The sequence below is a fragment of the Capra hircus genome, chromosome 23 (assembly GCF_001704415.2).
Source record: "Capra hircus breed San Clemente chromosome 23, ASM170441v1, whole genome shotgun sequence".
Classification (NCBI taxonomy): Eukaryota; Metazoa; Chordata; class Mammalia; order Artiodactyla; family Bovidae; genus Capra; species Capra hircus.
Window position 1 is genome coordinate 28,669,516 of NC_030830.1, and position 14,567 is coordinate 28,684,082.

Here is a 14,567-nt window from a genome sequence, read left to right on the forward strand (position 1 = left end):
TATATATATATATATAATGCAGTATTTGTCAAAGAACTTTCATCTGGTCCCATTCCAGTGACTTGAAGAGTCTGGGCAGACAGAATGAAGGGATGAGGAGACTTAGGCTTTGACAGGTCAAGTGACTTCCCAAACATTGTGATGAGCCTAAAAAGGTATTGGGCACTTTAGGGCTTTGGTTCCTAGTCGATTTCTACAGCCCCGTAACAGCCTTGAAAATTACCTACAATCCTAATCAAGCCTTGTGAGGTTCAGTTCTTTATTTCTTCCTCCCAGAATTCTCTCTATGTCAGAGGCAAAGTGAGGGAGAGTTTGACTGTTGGTTTTCAGGAAAACCTTAAAGCACCCAGATTTTCTTTCATACAGTAGGCATTTACTGGAAGTTACTTACAGGTATAGTTGGCGCTACTTTTGGATGAGATAAAAGGCAGCAGGTGAAGACACTCTAGGAAGTGACATTTCCCTTCCATACTGCTATCACTTTGGGCTCACCTGAATTTCAGCCCTGACCACAGAGCCCAGAAGAACTAAGCCCTTTGAGTCATCCTTGCTTCCAGAGTTTCCTAAAAAATCTGCAGCGGTATTTCTTAAAGCAAGCATCCACTCCTTTCAGTAGCAGTAGCGAGGATAATGATGCTGATGGTGATGGTAAGAAATCAAAAAAGAAGAAACAAGATGTATATGTGCTCACGATGTGTCAGGCTCTACTCTGTATTTATTTTTTATTTATTTATTTTAAATAACTTTTTAATTTTGTGTTGGGATGGAGCCAATTAAAAAATAATGTCGTGATAGTTTCAAGTGAACAGCAAAGGGACTCAGCCGCACATATACATGTATCTGCTTTGAGTTTATTATCTCATGTAATCTTCACAATAAGCCTGAGGTGGGGGGATATTATTATCCCTGTTTTATAGCAGCTGAAACTAAGGCACAGAGAGGTGAGATCATGTGAGCAGGGCGACATGGATGGGAAATGGCTGTGCCTGGATAGAAGTTATAGAAGTTGAATTACAGTAAGAGAGGGGTTATGTAAGTCAGTCTAGCCAGATTGACATTGTTTATTTAATTGTTCTTAGAATCCTAGACTGCTTGGTCTGCAAGGGAGCTCAGGCCTCTTCTAGCCACTATTTTACGCATAGCCCTGATATGGCAACCCACTCCAGTGCTCTTGCCTGGAGAATCCCAGGGACGGGGGAGCCTGGTGGGCTTCCATCTGTGGGGTCGCACAGAGTCAGACACGACTGAAGTGACTTAGCAGTAGCAGCTGATGTCCTAAGACCCAGCAGTTTGTGATTATGAAAGCAAATCATGTCCATATTTACGGCTATCGTAGGAATATATTAGTCAGCTCAGACTGCTGTAATAGAACATCCCAGACTTGTGGTTTAGACAACTGAAATGTATTTTCTCACGGTCCTGGGGCTGGGAAGTCCAAGTTGAACGTGCCGTCAGACTTGTCTTCTGGTGAGACTGCGCTTCTGTCTTGTCTGTGTCCTCACATGGCCTCTTCTTCATCGCATGCAAATAGAGCTCTCTGGTGCCTCCTCCTCTTCTTATAAGGACACTGATCTTATCAGATTAGGGCCCCACCCTTATCAGCTTGCTCCACCTTAATTCAGTTCAGTTCAGTTCAGTCACTCAGTCCTGTCTGACTCTTTGCGACCCCATGAATCGCAGCACACCAGGCCTCCCTGTCCATCACCAACTCCCGGAGTTCATTCAGACTCACGTCCATTGAGTCAGTGATGCCATCCAGCCATCTCATCCTTGGTCGTCCCCTTCTCCTCCTGCCCCCAATCCCTCCCAGCATCAGAGTCTTTTCCAATGAGTCAACTCTTCGCATGAGGTGGACAAAGTCCTGGAGTTTCAGCTTTAGCATCATTCCTTCCAAAGAAATCCCAGGGCTGATCTCCTTCAGAATGGACTGGTTGGATCTCCTTGCAGTCCAAGGGATTCTCAAGAGTCTTCTCCAACACCACAGTTCAAAAGCATCAATTCTTCGGCACTCAGCCTTCTTCACAGTCCAACTCTCACATCCATACATGACCACAGGAAAAACCACAGCCTTGACTAGACGGACCTTAGTCGGCAAAGTAATGTCTCTGCTTTTGAATATACTATCTAGGTTGGTCATAACGTTTCTCCCAAGGAGAAAGTGTCTTTTAATTTCATGGCTGCAGTCACCATCTGCAGTGATTTAGGAGCCCAAAAAGTAAAGTCTGACGTTGTTTCCACTGTTTCCCCATCTATTTGCCATGAAGTGATGGGACCAGATGCCATGATCTTTGTTTTCTGAATGTTGAGCTTTAAGCCAACTTTTTCACTCTCCACTTTCACATTCATCAAGAGGCTTTTTAGTTCCTCTTCACTTTCTGCCATAAGGGTGGTGTCATCTGCATATCTGAGGTTATTGATATTTCTCCCAGCAATCTTGATTTCAGCTTGTGTTTCTTCCAATCCAGCATTTCTCATGACGTACTCTGCATATAAGTTAAATAAGCAGGGTGACAATATATAACCTTGATGTACTCCTTTTCCTATTTGGAACCAGTCTGTTGTTCCATGTCCAGTTCAAACTGTTGCTTCCTCACCTGCATACAGATTTCTCATGAGGCAGGTCAGGTGGTCTGGTATTCCCGTCTCTCTCAGAATTTTCCACAGTTTATTGTGATCCACACAGTCAAAGGCTTTGGCATAGTCAATAAAACAGAAATAGATGTTTTTCTGGAACTCTCTTGCTTTTTCCATGATCCAGCAGATGTTGGCAATTTGATCTCTTGTTCCTCTGCCTTTTCTAAAACCAGCTTGAACATCAGGGAGTTCACGGTTCATGTATTGCTGAAGCCTGGCTTGGAGAATTTTGAGCATTACTTCACTAGCATGTGAGATGACTGCAATAGTGCAGTAATTTGAGCATTCTTTGGCATTGCCTTTCTTTGGGATTAATTACTTCCCTACTAACCTTATCTCCAAATAACCACATTGGAGGTTAGGGCTTCAACATAGGAATTTTGAAGGAATACTATTCAGTCCATAGCAAGTAGCTAGAAATGTTTACTTGCCTGTTTTAACTGAAATTAGGGTCTTTTAAAAGTGTGTCAGGTCACATACCATGTGCCATTGTTATCTAACTCACTGATTGCACACACATTCACCTCAGCTTCCTTCCAGTATGCAACTGAAACAATGATAAAAGAACTTAAGGAACTTCCCTAGTGGCCCAGTGGTTAAGAATCTACCTTCCAATGCAGAGGGCACCAGTTCAATTCCTGGTTAGGGAACTAAGATCCCACATGCTGTGTGGTACAGCGAAAAAATAGAGAAACTAAAAAAAAAATAGAATTATAAAAAGAGAAAGACATTAGAATAGTTTCTATGTATAAAAAACTGCCACAAACTTAGGGGTTTAAAGCAACATGCATTTATGATCTCATAGTCTCCTGACTTGGAAAACCAGGCACAGTTTAACTGGGTCCTCTGCTCAGGGTCTCACAGACTGTTGTGAAGGAGCTACCTGGGTGTCATTTTCATCTGGATGCTCAACTGGGGAAGAATTCATTTCCAGCTCATTCAGGTTATTGGCAGAATTTATTTCCCTGCAACTGTGTGAATGAGAACGTTGACTTTTTGCTAACTATTGGCCAGAGGTTATCTTGTGACCCCAGAGGCCACCTAGACATCCCTCCCATGGGGATTTTCCTACAAGGCCACCTTACATCATTGAGCCTGAAAGGAGAGTCTCTTATTCCAGTATGCTTTTAAGACAGAGTCTTGTACAATATAAGTTATCAGGGGAGTGACATCCTATAACTGTTGTCATATTCTATCAGCTAGAAGTGAATTACAGGTTCTGTCTGCACTCAAGGGAAGGGAATTTCTGAAGGTGTGAAGAGCAGGAGAAAGCGATTATCTGTGGTCACAGACATGAACTCCCAAGAATAAAGAGTAAGAGAGGAAAAAATAACAATAGAACTTTAGAAAGCAGGTGGGATGAGTGCAAACTGACTTAGCTAGCCTAAGAAAGCTAAATATTAAGCCAGCAGTAGGACTTCCCTTGTGGCTCAGACAGTAAAGCGTCTGCCTACAATGAAGGAGACCCTGGTTTGATCCCTGGGTTGGGAAGATCCCCTGGAGAAGGAAATGGCAACCCACTCCAGTACTCTTGCCTGGAAAATCCTATGGATGGAGGAGCATGGTAGGCTACAGTCCATGGGGTCGCAAAGAGTCGGACACGACTGAGCGACTTCACTTGGTCTTGGAGAAAGCCAAGGGGCAATCTGATTTTATCCTGCAAAATTTCTCAAAGACTCGACTTGGCAGCATCAATTTCCTTAAGAAGTGAAGTGAGTCTGGGCCTAAACCATACATGTAGTTCAAAGTCAACTTAGGAAACAGACTCTCAGATGCCTCCTTCACCCCAAGTAGTCAAGTAATCACCTCTTTCTCCATCCTAGCTATAGACTATACGGGGATATTGAGATAGGAGGTAGATGCCTCTTCCCCCCCATAAAACAACTGGACATTCGTCTCCTATGGACTGAAACTCCAAGGCGAAAATAGTAGGACAATTAAGGGGGGAGGCTGGGCCCTAGACAGACCACGTATTTCTCATTCCCAAAGGCAGGAGACCTCCCTGACCACATGTGCGCAGAAAGGCTCCTTGGAGGTCAAAGGGGAAGTAATGTCAAGGGATGCTCTACCCATACGGCTTTGTGGTAGAATCTATCCTGGCTAAGAGATGTGTGCCCACTAAATGACAGCTCACTAGGCTGTCTAGGAAAACCCCCAATATTAAATGCAGAAACAGACAAACAAAAATACTACAGAAAGAGTCAGTATGGTGTCACTTAGAATCCAGTTTATGGACTTGACTAGAAGATGAAGGAGAAAACTAAGAAAGGCAACTTGGGAGAAAAAACACAACTAGGAAGAGAGGAAGGGCAGGGATCAACACTACCCTCCAACAGAACATTGCCTTTATGAGTAGGATGCCGTAAGAAGGAATATTGGGGCCACAGAAAGAATCTTTGGAACTAAAGATAGAATAATATAACTACTGATATATTTCAATTGAGGTGATGGAAGATAAAGTTGAGGCAATGACTTGGGAAATAGAAATAAAAGAAAAAGAAGCAAAATGAAAGAGAAAAAAAATTAGAGGACTAGACCCAGAGTTTCACCATTTGAATAACTGGATTTTCAGAAAGAAAGTGCAGAGGAACAAAAGGAAGGGTATCATTAGAGAAGCTAATAGAAAACAGCTTTTTTCACTTAGGGACATGAGTTTCTCTACTGGAATGGCTGAATGAATGCCCAGCATGATAAATGAAAATAGACCAAATAAATTCAGAAAGAGGCAATAAACCCGGAAAGAGGAAGACTTAGAATTCAAGATTCAGTAGAAGAGAGAGAGAAGGAAACTCCAGGGTTGCAGTAAAGAGAGCTGCTAGCCAGACAACAGCTGGGGGGACAGGTCCAAGCTGGATCTTCAGGGGAAATTGCTCAACAAGGTGAAAATGGTAGGGTACCTGATATACTTAAGTGGTTATTTAGAAGAGACTTACATATCGTGAGATGGGTTGGGGATGGATTTTTCATAAGAACACAGAAATCCAAGCAACTGAAAAAAGTCACATATAAGAGAGATAAAATATTGTGCCTAAAAGGAAAAACAATTAAACATACTACCTGCCTTAGCTATAAATAGAGCACGCAGAGTGCCAATAAAGTGAAATGATTTTGCTATAACCCAAATGATAACAATATCCTGGGAAGGTGGAGAATAGGAGGTATATTTGGGAGGACGGGTAAAGAGATCTAAATTTTAATTGTTTGTTTCTGGAAATCAATAAAACTGAGAAATCAAGGAGTAACAATGCAAGCACGTTATTTAGAAACACAGAAATAAATATCAAAAGAATCAAGTAAATGAGTTAAAAGAGTTGATTTCAGGGACTTCTCTGGTAATTCAGTGGTTAGGAATCCGTCTGCCAATTCAGGAGACGTGAGTTCAATCCTTGGTCCGGGAAGATTCCACATGCTGTGAGGCAACTAGACCCATGTGCCACAACTACTGAACTCCTGAGGCCCGCACACTCTTGAGCCTGTGCCCCGTAACAAGAGAAGCCACCACAGTGCCAGCCTGTGCGCCACAACTAGAGAGCATCCCCCGCTTGGCACAGCTGAATGAGCCTGAGCACAGCAACGGAGACCCAGCATAGCAAAGATGAATAATTAACTTAAAAAAGAGTTGATCTCCAAGAATCAGGAAATTATAGAGTTATTTGACTCTTGAAACCATATCGTGTGACTTAGGTTAAATGCAAGTGTGTTTGTGTGTGTGTGTGTGTGTGTGTGTGTGTGTGTGTGTGTGTGATTAGAGATAGCGTGGTGACTTCTGAAGTTAGAAGTCACCTTGATTGACTTGCTTGGCCACAAGCTTATGTTGCTTTGGTCACCTGCTTCAGGTCTTGGAGACGCCTATGAGAGCTTCAATCTGTCCAGTAGGTCACTTGGTATACCAGCATATGGTTCAAGGGAGGGTCTGGGCTAGAAATGCACTCTTAGAGTCCTCAGCTTAAAGATGACGGTTAAAGCCATGGGACCAGAGATCAATTAGCAGGTATGGGGAAAGAAGTGACGAGGTCCAGGCATTGAACTCTGAAGGTGCCCCATCATTTAGAAGTAGGGAGAAGAAGAGGATTCAGTAAAGAGGAAGGAGAAGGGTAGCCTGTGAAGTAGGAGGAAAACCAAAAGAATGAGATCCAAAAGCAAAGAAAAGCATTTCAAGAGGATTTCGAGGAAGCAACTGGGTTAACTATTGCTCAGAGTCAAGAAAGAGAAAGAGCCTGACTTGCCTATTCCAGTTTGAATATGAAGATTACCAATACACAAATATAATGAGCATTTCGAGTAGGAAATTTCACTAGAGGAAATTTTCACATTGAATACAGAGAATGGAATTGTGTTTAGATGTTGCCATGCCTCATGCTGGATAAGCTCTTTACAGATCTGCAACTAGTTATTTCAGAAAGATGAATTTCCCCCCCTGTTTTTCTGATGCTTCCAAACAAATGAAGGGGCTGAAGGATGGTCGTTTTGTCGAATCTTTCTAGATCCCAGCCAGGTATAGATTTTCAAAAGCCCCAAATCTATTTCTTTCTAAATGGTTCTTATGGGGAAAGACAATTTGCCTTTTGTTAAGAAGACAGCAGAGCTGTGCTGTACTTACCTTTATTAAACTTCAGGGGGCGGGCTCTGACCAAGAAATAAGCTCTGGACGAATTGCTCGATGCTTAAATACACCCGAGAGCCAGCCTGGAATCTGGGGAGATGAAAGGCATTTTAATCCAACTACTCTAATTAGGAACAATTTACAGTGTTGCTGCTGTGTTTTGTCTAGTAAAAGAGATTAGGGAACTAAGAGCATAATAGCTCTGTTTGGGACTGGGAAACAAAACCTCTGTTTCCTGGATTTATGCCCAAGGGTGCTGGCAAAGAGTTAGAAGTTGCTTTTAAGCAAAAGGAGAAATTAGCCATGGTTGGCAGGTGATTTTCACTTGCTAGAAAACCAGTGTTTTATTTAAATGTGAGTTGTCTCAAAGGATGTACATTGGGTAACTTAGGAAAAGGAGAGGTCCTTACGCTCGGTCAGTCGACTCTTCACAACACCACGGACTGTAGCCCACCAGGCTCCTCTGTCCATGCGATTTTCCAGGCAAGAGTACTGGAGTGGGCTGCCATTTCCTACTCCAGGGAATCGTCCCGACCCAGGGATTGAACCCGCATATCCTGTGTCTCCTGTATTAGCAGGCGGATTCTTTGCCACTGAGCCACTGGGGAAGCGCTAACTTAGGAAAATGCAGAGTTAATTCAAATGCGTGGTGCCAAATGGAGTGAGAATATTCCTAGACTTTCACATTCATTGTTTACTTTGGGAGAAAACAGTCTGGCAGATCTTCTGCAGTCTTGTCACACGTGAACTTCCATGTACAAGTTACCCCAACTCTTCACAGATTCCATTTTGTACCCAAGGTCATAGGAGCGGAGGAAACAAAACAAAAACATAAAATAGTGACTTCATTCAAGCAAAGATTTGCTAAGTCCTCAAAGATGTATCCGGAAAGATCAAGGCTGCTTACAATTTGCTCCTCAGCCCTGCACTAGCTGCCAGGGCTTGCCTTTGTGTCCCCCAGTCCAAGCTCCTGCTGCTCGCCCCACGACAGGCCAATAAATCCAGAGATGAAGTGTTGGGGTAAACAACGGAGGCTTTATTTGGAAAGCCAGCAGATGAAGATGGTGGACTAGTGTTCCAAAACACCATCTTGCCCAGATTTGGATGCTAGTTTCTTTTAAGGAGCCAAGACAAGAATATGAAGATGTCAAGTGAAAAAGGTGGTGTGTGTGTGTGTGCTAGTCCATCAGCCGTGTCTGACTCTTTGTGACCCCGTGGATTGTAGCCCATCAGGTTCCTCTGTCCATGGGATTCTCCGGGCAAGAATACTGGAGTGGGTTGCCATTTCCTTCTCCAGGGAATCTTCCAATCCAGGGAATGAATCCAGGTCTCCTGCATTGCAGCCAGATGCTTTACTATCTGAGCTACTAGGGAAACCTTAAAAAAAGTGGTACATTGTAAATATTTCCTGGTTCCAATCAGACTTCAAGAGACGTGTTCATTTCTTTTTTTCTACAACTATTTGTAAGCGGGCTAAGGGCTTCCCTGGTGGCTCAGATAGTAAAGAATCTGCCTGCAGTGCAGGAGACTTGCATTCAGTCCCTGGGTTGGAAGATCCCCTGGAGAAGGAAATCGCAATCCACTCCAGTATTCTTGCCTAGGAAATCCCATGACAGAGGAGCTGGCAGGCTACAGTCCATGAGGTCTCAAAGAGTTGAACAGGACTGAGTAACTAACACCAACACTTTCTTTCACTGGTCAGGACGTTTCTTGTTAGCTAAACAAAGGCATTTTGGCTTATTGCTCAGGCAGGGGAGGCAGGGTTCCCCCAGATGGGCCATTATGTATACTTTACATCTTAGGCAACAGCCCATTAGTGATTCAGTTCAGTTTAGTTGCTCAGTCGTGTCCGACTCTTTGCGACCCCAAGAATCGCAGCACACCAGGCCTCCCTGTTCTTCACCCTCTCCCGGAGTTCACTCAAACTCACGTCCATCGAGTCAGTGATGCCATCCAGTCATCTCATCCTCTGTCGTCCCCTTTTCCTCCTGCCCCCAATCCCTCCCAGCATCAGAGTCTTCTCCAATGAGTCAACTCTTCGCATGAGGTGGCCAAAGTACTGGAGTTTCAGCTTTAGCATCATTCTTAGCTTGTAGCAAAAGCAATAGCTTTCTCTGTCCACTCCATGTATCAATCTGGTATTGCAGTACCTCCAGGAATGTTGCACCTCCCCAGGGGAAAGAGGAAAAACAATAGAATACATAATTTAAAGTAAAAGAAGCAGATCCAATGTGGAGTCACGTTTATTCTTCCCAATTACACTAGCACAAAATGGGTTTTGAAAGAAAAGATAGGAGAGGGAATAGAAGGGACCAAGGCCCTTGGGATTCCAGTTTCTGTGCTAGACTCAGCATAGATCACACCCTTTGATCCTAAAAATGACACAGTAAGTTGCCTATTATTTTCCCCCTTCTACAGATGAAGCTGGGACTCAGAGTTTAGGTAATTTGCATGCCTAAGAAGGGGTCCAGAGCACTCCGCTCTTTGCAACCCCATGGGGCCCACCAGCCTCCTCTGTCCATGGGATTCTCCAGGCAAGAATACTAGACTGGGTTGTCATTTCCATATTCAGAAAGCCTCTCAGCTTCATTCCATGCAAGCAGCAACCATTCCTAATATTCTGAGAATAAAGATTTATTGCTTTGGAATAAATACCAGACTCTGAGTCTGTACCATGAAGTAATTTTTCCAGACTTGACTCCAGATTCTCCAGATAACCCAGGCAAGGTCAGGGAAGGGTTAGAACTTGAGAAGAGGACAAATGATGGGGGAAGAGCCCCACTGATGACCACAAATTCTTTCATAATTGGTCCCCATTTCAGCTGGCTTGTTCCTAAAAAAATGTGCCCAGGTACATAGCCTTAATGGGCTCCGTGGGGCTAACGTAGAGAATTCTCTTTCAGACGGAGTCCTTTGGCTCAACCTCAGGTGGTGCAGTGGTAAAGAACTCGCCTACCAATGCAGGAGACACAGGAGACTCGAGTTCAGTCCCTGGTTAGGGAAGAGCTCCTGGAATAGGAAACAGCAAGGCATTCCAGTATTCTTGCCTGGAGAATTCCATGGACAGAGGAGCCTGGCGGGCTACAGTCTGCGGGGCTGCGAAGAGTCAGACACGATTGAGCATGCACGCTCGCACACTAGTTTGCCTCCATCATTTCTCTGCAGGTCAATTTCCCATCGGTAAAACCACAGTTCTGCATTCATGAGATAAGCTCAGCGATCCCATCCAGTCCTGACCTTCTCTGATTCTGTGCCTCTGCATAGGTAACACCTTGGGAGAAAGAAATTTATCACCAAAGAATACCATGTGGGTTTGGCATGACTTTATCTTGCTGGCTAGGAATCACAGATGAAGCACTGCCAACAGCTACATTTATGCCAACCAGATGGGAGGCAACACCCCTCTGGAATTCTGACCTGATACTTGAAACCAGAGCAGAGGAGCGCCCCAGTGTGATGTGCTGCCAAGGGACACATTGCTTTTGTGGATAAGGTTTCCCGGTTCTTAGATCTCAGCCATGTCCCCCAATGGGGCATGGCGAGGTGGCTGTGGATTCCGTGACAACACATGACCGGGCACTGCCAAGGACAACTCTTTGTGGCATGAAAGCTTTGCCTGCTGCTGGTGATAACATGACTTTGTTTTCCTGAAGTAGACTGGGTTGGGGCAGACAGTCCTGCCTGTCCTCTACATCACCTGATGATGGGAATGTTATACAGCCCTTCCTCATCAAGCTTTATTTAAAAATAAGCTGTATTCATGAAATCACTTCCAGAATTTATGTTAACAAGGGTTTACGTATTAAATTCTGCAAACATGCGGTGCACCTGCCCACTTTCATTTAGACTCGAGCAATGAGGCCCAAACTATAGTCCCAACCAGCAACATCAGCATGTCTGGAGATTGTCAGAAATGACAATTTGTAGGCCCCACTCCAGACCTCCTAAATCAGAAACTCTGGAGTGGATCCCAGGGACCTCTGTTGTAAGAAAGCCTCCTGGGGGAAAGAACCTGATGCTGGGAAAGACTGGCAGAAGGAGAAGGGTTTGGCAGAGGATGAGATGGTTGGATGGCATCACTGACTCAATGGACATGAGTTTGAGCAAACAATGGCACCCCACTCCAGTACTCTTGCCTGGAAAATCCCATGGACGGAGGAGGCTGGTGTGCTGCAGTCCATGGGGTCGCTGAGAGTTGGACACGACTGAGTGACTTCACTTTGACTTTTCACTTTCATGCATTGGAGAAGGAAATGGCAACCTACTCCAGTGTTCTTGCCTGGAGAATCCCAGGGATGGCGGAGCCTGGTGGGCTGCCATCTGTGGGGTCGCACAGAGTCGGACACGACTGAAGCGACTTAGCAGCAGCAGCAGCAGCTGGAAGATAGTGAAGGACAAGGAAGTCTGGGGTGCTACTGTCCATGAGGTCACAAACAGTTGGACACAACTTAGTGACTAAACAACAAATTTGGGGACTCTGATGCACACTCAAATTTGGGAACCACTGACTTAGAGAACTCTGAGAGGGAATGTTCCAGGCTGAGGGCAGGAGATTAGGATCTGAATAAACCTTGCCCTGTTCAGGAGGTTAGTGTGGGAATTTTCTGTTTGTTTCATTTTCTTGTCGACACTTCCACGAACCTCAGGAATCAAGACAATATTGGTACTGGTGTGAACAGGTGTTAGTGCTGGATGGCCATATTCTGCACAACAATCCATAACTGGTAAGGAAGAAAAAGGGGGTTGAAGCCTGGCTCCAACACTTACTGTATTAACTTGGTTCCATTACCAAGCACCACTTACTTCATCTGCAAGCAAAGTATAACAACTCTTTGCAAAGTTGTTGTTAGGAGTTCATGAGAGAAATGTGAAAACTCTCAGCATACTGTCTGGTGTTTGGTAAACCTTCAACAAATATTGGTTATTACTAACATTTATAATGCTGATGCTAATAAAGCAGCATGAATTCTATATGATATTGTCACTGCCCCCAAAGCAGTGCACATAGGGGATAGCTACAGTCTTTAGGGACCAGAGACAAGGGTTCATATCTCAGTCCTGGTACTCACCACATTAGATAGGCGGTCAGTATCAATATATTTTCTCTAATTATTTGTTTAAAATGGGAAAGATGATAATCACCTATTGTAAGTAAATTAAAGCAGCTTATTTAATTCCTGAATGATATAGGAAGGAGGTCAGTACATTTTCTTTTGTCTTCTTCCTTTTCATTGGAAAAATAAACCCAATTTTCAAGGGTATGAAGGTCAGTGTGCCAGAGATTTAGTCAAGTAGAGCATTCATATTGGAGTATTCAATCGAGGCAGCTTTGAAAATACCTGTTTAAAGCTGAGAAGAAAGGCTATGGCCAGTTATGAAGGAGAAAGGGACCCTGGATGTATATTTCTCTTTCTTCTTCATTATCCTATAGAAAAGTTTAAGGATCCTGACAATTAGGAAGAAAAATAGCCCAGGCCAAAGAAGGCTTTTACAAGGAAGATTCCTGAAGACTCACTAACTGAAAGAAATGTTGAATTATATTTCCCTTGTTGAAAAAAAAAGAAAAAGATAGACTTTAAGCATATAAAAAGCATTACCACAACTTCTGCTTAGGGCATCTCCAAATGAACAGGATACTCAGGTTCCTAAATTACAATCCCTTGCCAGTGCTTATCACTTGGCCTTTGGTTCTTCACTTTAAGAAGACTGGCCACTGGGCTCAGATGTCTTTTTCTGGCCTCTCTTCCCTTCTGCTTCCACTCCCCTCCACTGTGTATACATTTTCCTCATCCTGTTGTTGCAGGTGCTGGGAGCGGTTATGTAATACAGTCATAGACATTTGGTTGAGTGTCTAACTGAGCCAAAGTGTACGTCTCCAGTACAAAGCATAAGAAATAAAAGAGGTGTGACTATAAGATAGTAAGATTGAGTCTTCGATTCCAAAAATGAAATCTTAACTTTTCTGTATTTGAGGAAGTTGAGTATGATGACTAGAAGTATGGACTCTGGTCTCTGAGTTTACACTATGCTTCTTTTTTAAAAAACAAAACTTATTTGGTCACACAAGGTCTTAGTTGAGGCATGTGGAATCTAGTTCCCTGACAAGAGACTGAACCTGGGCCCCCTGCATTGGAAGCGCAGAATCTTAGCCACTAGACCACCAGGGAAGTCCCAGGACTGTAGCTCTTGAACTTAGCCTTGTGTCCTCTGGCAAGTGATTTTTCATTCCTTTAAGGCCTCGGTGTGCTCAATGGTAAAATTGAAGCAGTGATAGTATCTGCCTACAGAGTTGTTATGGGAATTAGATGAAATAACACATGAAGCAAAATTCCTGGAACATAGTATGTACTTCATAAATATTAGCTATAATTACTTTCAGGGCTTCCCAGTTACGCTTAGTTTCTCAGTCATGTCCGACTCTTTGTGACCTCATGGACTGTAACCTGTCAGGCTCCTCTGTCCATGGGGATTCCCCAGGCAAGAATACTGGAGTGGGTTCCCATATCCTCCTCCAGGGGATCTTCCCAACCCAGGGATCGAACCCAGATTGAGCCACCAAGGAAGCCCAGGAACACTGGAATGGGTAGCCTATCCCTTCTCCAGGGGAACTTCCCAATCCAGGAAGTGAACCAGGGTCTCCTGAATAACAGCTGGATTCTTTACCAGCTGAGCTACCCAGAAAGCCCAAAGGGGACGCTATGGCTGCATGGGCCTGGAAGCTAACTCCAGCCTCCCATGTGGCAGGTGGTTCAGTGATAAAGAATCTGCCTGCCAAGCAGGAGACATGAGTTTGATCCTTACGTCAGGAAAATCTCCTGGAGAAGGAAATGGCAAACCACTCCAGTATTCTTGCCTGGGAAATTGCACAGACAGAGGAAACTGGAGGGCTACAGTCAATGGGGTCACAAAAGAGTCAAACACAACTCTTAGCAACTAAACATCAATAACGGCAATTGCTTTTAGCTTTTATTTAATACAAATATAAACATTCATAAGATAGAATATAAAAATTCCTTCCTATATTTTATTTTTGACTCCCCAGTACCCTGAGCCCTTGCACCCCTCTGGCCCCTCACCTATAAGACATTACCATTGCTTTTGGAATACATCGTTCAAGCTTTAGCCTTCCACCCCAAAGGGATCCACTTGATATATGTATGTATTCTCCCTTGTCAGCTTATGTTTATTTCAAGAATTCACAGAAGAAATTTGGAAAATTTCTATGAGACTGAACCAGGCATGAAATACGGAGTGAATAGATTAAAAATTGCGTTGTTCTACATGGCTGCTTATATCCACAAAAAAGGGTCTGGATGAATGTTATTTTCTC